Below are 6,000 nucleotides of genomic sequence, written 5' to 3'. Positions count from 1 at the left end.
TAAATTTTTTTTAGTTTAACTTTTTCTATCTCATTAATTATTTTTCTCCCTTCAAAATGATGAAATGAAGAAATTCACCCCAAAAGAAAGAACATGAAGAAATGACAACCAGGGACTTAACCCACACAAATACAAGCAAGATGTCTGAAACAGAATTTAGAATCATGATAATAAGAATACTAGCTGGAGTTGAAAATGGATTAGAATCCATTTCTGCAGAGATAAAATAAGTAAAAACTAGTCAGGATGAAATTAAAAAATGCTATAACTGAGTTTCAATCACGAATGGATGCCACAGAGGTAAGGATGGATGAGGCAGAACAGAGAATCAGTGCTATAGAGGACAAACTTATGGAGAATAATGAAAAAAAGAGGCAAAAAGCACGATTTAAGAATTAGAGAAATCAGTGACTCATTAAAAAGGAACAATATCAGAATCATAGGGGTCCCAGAAGAGGAAGAGAGAGAAATAGGGGTAGAAGGGTTATGTGAGCAAATCATAGCAGAAAACTTTCCTAACCTGGGGAAAGACACAGACATCAAAATCCAGGAAGCACAGAGGACTCCCATTAGATTCAACAAAAACCGACCATCAACAAGGCATATCATAGTTAAATTCACAAATACTCAGGCAAGGAAAGAATCATGAAAGCAGAAAAGGAAAAAAAGTCCTTAACCTACAAGGGAAGATAAATTGGGTTTGCAGCAGACCTATCCACAGAAACTTGGCAGGCCAGAAAGGAGTGGCAGGATATATTCAGTGTGCTGAATCAGAAAAATATGCAGCCAAGAATTCTTTATCCAGCAAGGCTTCATTCAAAATAGAAGGAGAGATAAAAAGTTTCCCATAAAAACAAAAATTAAAGTACTTTGTGACCACTAAATCAGCCCTGCAGGAAATTTTAAGGGGGACTCTCTGAGGGGAGAAAAAATGAAAATATAAATACATACATACATACATACATACATATACATACCAAAAGCAACAGAGATTAGAAAGGACCAGAGAACACCACCAGAAACTCCAACTCTATAAGCAACCTAATGGCAATAAATTCATATCTTTCAGTACTCACTCCAAACGTCAATGGACTCAATGCTCCAATCAAAAGACATAGGGTAACAGAATGGATAACAAAACAAGATCCATCTATACGCTGTTTACAAGACCTACTTTAGACCTAAAGACACCTTCAGATTGAAAGTAAGGGGATGGAGAGCCATCTATCATGCTAATGGTCAACAAAAGAAAGCCAGAGTAGCCACACTTATATCAGAAAATCTAGACTTTAAAATAAGACTGTATCAAGAGATGAAGAAGGGCATTATATCATAATTAAGGGGTCTATCCACCAAGAGGACCTAAAAATTAGAAACATTTGTGTGCCAAATGTGGCAGCACCCAAATATATAAATCAATTAATCACAAACATAAAGAAACTCATTGATAATTATACCATAATAGTAGGGGACTTCAACACCCCACTCACAGCAATGGACAGATCATCTAATCAAAAATCAACAATGAAACAATGGCTTTGAATGACACACTGGACCAGATGGACTAACAGATATACTCAGAACATTTCATCCTAAAGCAGCAGAATATACATTCTTCTCCAGTTCAAATGGAACATTCTCCAGAATAGACCACATACTGGGACACAAATCAGCCCTCAGCAAGTACAAAAGATTGAGATCATACCGTGCATATTTTCAGACCACATCACTGTGAAACTCAAAATCAACCACAAGAAACAAAGGAACAAGAAACAAATTGGAAAGGTAACACATACTTGGAGACTGAAGAACATCCTACTAAAGAAAGAATGGGCTAACCAAGCAGTGAAGAGGAAATTAAAAAGTATATGGAAGCCAAAGAAAATGCTAATACCACAACCCAAAACCTCTGGGATGTAGCAAAGGCAGTCATAAAGGAAAGGATATAGCAAGCCAGGCCTTCCTAAAGAAGGAAGAAAGATCTTAGATACACAACTTAACCTTACGCCTTAAAGAGCTGGAAAAAGAGCAGCAAATAAAACCCAAAACCAGCAGAAGACAGGAAATAATAAAGATTAGAGTACAAATTAATACTATCAAAACCAAAAAACAGTAGAGCAGATCAATGAAACCAGAAGCTGGTTCTTTGAAAGAATTAACAAAATTGATAAACCACTAGCCAGTTTGATCAAAAAGAAAAAGGAAAGGACCCAAATAAATAAAATCAAGAATGAAAGAGGAAAGATCACAACCAACACAGCAGAAATAAAAACAATAATAAGAATATTATGAGCAATTATATGTCAATGAAATGGGAAATCTGGAAGAAATGGACAAATTCCTAGAAACATACACTACCAAAACTGAAACAGGAAGAAATAGAAAATTTGATCAGACCCATAACCAGTAAGGAAATCGAATTAGTAATCAAAAATCTCCCTAAATGCAAGAGTCCAGGGCCAGATGGCTTTCCGGGGGAAAGCTACCCAACATTTAAGGAAGAGTTAACATCTATTCTCTTGAAGCTGTTCCAAAAAATAGAAATGGAAAGAAAGCTTCCAAACTCTTTCTCTGAGGCCAACATTACCTTGATTCAAAAACCAGACAGAGACCCCACTAAAAAGGAGAACTATAGACCAATTTCCCTGGTGAACATGGATGCAAAAATCCTCAACAAGTTATTAGCCTACCGACTCCAACAATATATTAAAAAAATTATTCACCACGACCAGTTGGGTTTAAACCTGGGATGCAGGGCTAGTTCAATATCTGCAAAACAATTATGTGATTCATCACATCAATAAAAGAAAGGACAAGAACCATATGATCCTCTCAATAGATGCAGAGAAAGCATTTGACAAAATACAGCATCCTTTCTTAGTAAAAACCCTCAAGCAAGGAGGGATAGAAGACTCATACCTTGAGATCCTAACAGCCATATATGAATGACCCAATGCTAATATTGTCAACAATGAGGAAAAACTGAGAGCTTTCCCCCTAACGTCAGGAACAAGACAGGGATGTCCATTCTTGTCACTGCTATTCAACAGAGTATTGGAAGTCTTAGCCTCTGCAATCAGACAACACAAAGAAATAAAAGGCATCTAAATTGGCCATGAGGAGGTCAAACTTTCACTCTTCGCAGATGACATGATACACTATATAGAAAATCCTAAAAATTCCACCAAAAAACTGCTAGAACTGATACATGGATTCAGCAAAGTTGCAGGATATAAAATCAATGCACAGAAATCAGTTGCATTCCTATACACCAATAATGAAGTGATAGAAAGAGAAATCAAGGAATCAATCCCATTTACAGTTGCACCAAAAACCATAAAATACCTAGGAATAAATCTAACCAAAGAGGTGAAAAATCTATACACTGAAAACGATAGAAAGCTTATGAAAGAAATTGAAGAAGACACACAAAAAAATGGAAAAACATTCCATGCTCCTGGATAGGGAGAACAAATATTGTAAAAATGTCAATACTACTCAAAGCAATCTGCATATTCAATGCAATCCCTATCAAAATAACACCAGCATTCTTCACAGAGCTAGAACAAATAATCCTAAAATTTGTATGGAACCAGAAAAGACCCCGAATAGCCAAAGTGATCTTGAAAAAGAAAACCAAAGCAGGAAGCATCACTATCCTGGACTTCAAGCTGTATTACAAGCTGTAATCATCAAGACAGTATGGTACTGGCACAAGAACAGACACTCAGATCAATGGAACAGAATAGAGAACCCAGAAATGGACCCACAAACTTATGCCCAGATAATCTTTGACAAAGCAGGAATGAATATCCAATGGAATAAAGACAGTCTCTTCAGCAAGTGGTGCTGGGAAAACTGGAAAGCAACATGCAGAAGAATGAAGCTGTACACCATACACAAAACTAAACTCAAAATGGATGAAAGACTTAAATGTAAGACAGGAAGCCATCAAAATCCTTGAGGAGAAAGCAGGAAAAAACCTCTTTGATCTTCACTACAACAACTTCTTAACACCTCTCTGGAGGCAAGGGAAACAAAAGCAAAAATGAACTACTGTGACCTCATCAAAATAAAAAACTTCTGCACAGTGAAGAAAACAATCAGCAAAACTAAAAGGCAACCGACAGAATGGGAGAAGATATTTGCAAACGACATATCAGATAAAGGGTTAGTATGCAAAATCTATAAAGAACTTATCAAACTCAACACCCAAAAAACAAATAATCCAGTGAAGAAATGGGCAAAAAACATGAATACACACTTCTCCAAAGAAGACATCCAGGTGGCCAACCAACACATGAAAAAATGCTCAACATCTCTCATCATCAGGGAAATACAAATCAAAACCACAATGAGATACCACCTCATACCTGTCAGAATGGCTAACATTAACAAGTCAGGCAACAACAGATGTTGGTGAGGATGTGGAGAAAGAGGATCTCTTTTGCATTGTTGGTGGGAACGCAAGCTGGTGCAGCCACTCTAGAAAACAGTATGGAGGTTCCTCAAAAAATTAAAAATAGAACTAACCTACGACCCGACAATTGTACTACTAGGTTATTTATCCAAGGGATACAGGTGTGCTGTTTCAAAGGGACACAATGCACCACAATGTTTATAGCAGTACTATCAACAATAGCCAAAGTATGGAAAGAGCCCAAATGTCCATCGATGGATGAATGGATAAAGAAGATGTGGTATATATATACAATGGAGTATTACTCGGGAATCAGAAAGAATGAAATCTTGCCATTTGCAACTACGTGGATGGAACTGGAGGGTATTATGCTAAATGAAATTAGTCAGTCAGAGAAAGACAAAAATCACATGACTTCACTCATATGAGGATTTTAAGAGACAAAACAGATGAATATAAGGGAAGGGAAACAAAAATAATATAAAAACAGGGAGGGGGACAAAGCATAAGAGACATGGAGAACAGAGGGTTACTAGATGGGGTGCGGGAGGGGGGATGGGCTAAATGGTTAAGGGCATTAAGGAATCTACTCCAGAAATCATTGTTGCAGTGTATGCTAACTAATTTGGATGCAAATTTAAAAAAATAAAATTAAAAAAATTATCTCTTGCTATCTTTCAGGAGCCCGGTGATGTACTGTAGCTGGAATTTTAGGTTATTAGGTATAAAAATGTCAGGAAGACAGCTAAATCTTTTATCCTGTGTTCTTAAAGATAAAGCATATGGCCAAACATGGCACATGCCTGAAAGCAGGCATGAGGGGGAAAAATACTGTTCTTATTCATTTGTTTATTTGTTGCTGTGAAATTACAGTAACCAAGACAGGTCAGTATTAGTAGAATGATAGACAAATAGATTAATGCAAGAGAGGAAAATCCAGAAGTAGACTTGGATTTTTCACAAGGCACATCCAAGCAATTCAGTGGGGAAATGGAAAGTCAGGGAAAATGGCATAAAGGTATGAAAAAATATTGACTTTGCACCATTATCTCATAATAGTAAAAAATGATTTGAGATGTTCATAGACCTAAAACAGTAAGCCAAAACTGTAACATTGTTTATAAGTAAACAGAGACATATTTCTGGGGATCTCATGCAGATAAAGATTTCTGAGAAGAGGAGCACCTGAGTGTCTCAGTAGGTTAGGTGGCCTACTCTTGATTTTGGTTCAGGTTATGATCTCATGGTTCATGAGTTCAAGTCCTGCATCAGGCTCTACACTGACAGTGTGGATCCTGCTTGGCATTCTCTCTCCTTCTCTCTCTGCCCCTTGCTCTCTCTCTTTCTCTTTCTCTCTCAAAATAAATAATTAAATATTAAAATAAAAGATTTCTGAGAAGATCTTTTCTTTTAAAAAGCACTAACAAAAAAAAATTCAATGGACTTTATCTAAACTAAAAGTTTCTGCTCATCAAAATAGGCCATAAGAAAATGAAAAGGCTAGAACAATATCTTTAATGCATATGTCTAACAAAGGATTTGAATGCAAAATATTTAAAGTCTTACAACTCAGTAAAAGA

Source organism: Neofelis nebulosa, chromosome 5 (genome assembly GCF_028018385.1).
Source record: "Neofelis nebulosa isolate mNeoNeb1 chromosome 5, mNeoNeb1.pri, whole genome shotgun sequence".
NCBI lineage: Eukaryota > Metazoa > Chordata > Mammalia > Carnivora > Felidae > Neofelis > Neofelis nebulosa.
Note: the sequence above shows the minus strand (reverse complement) of the source record.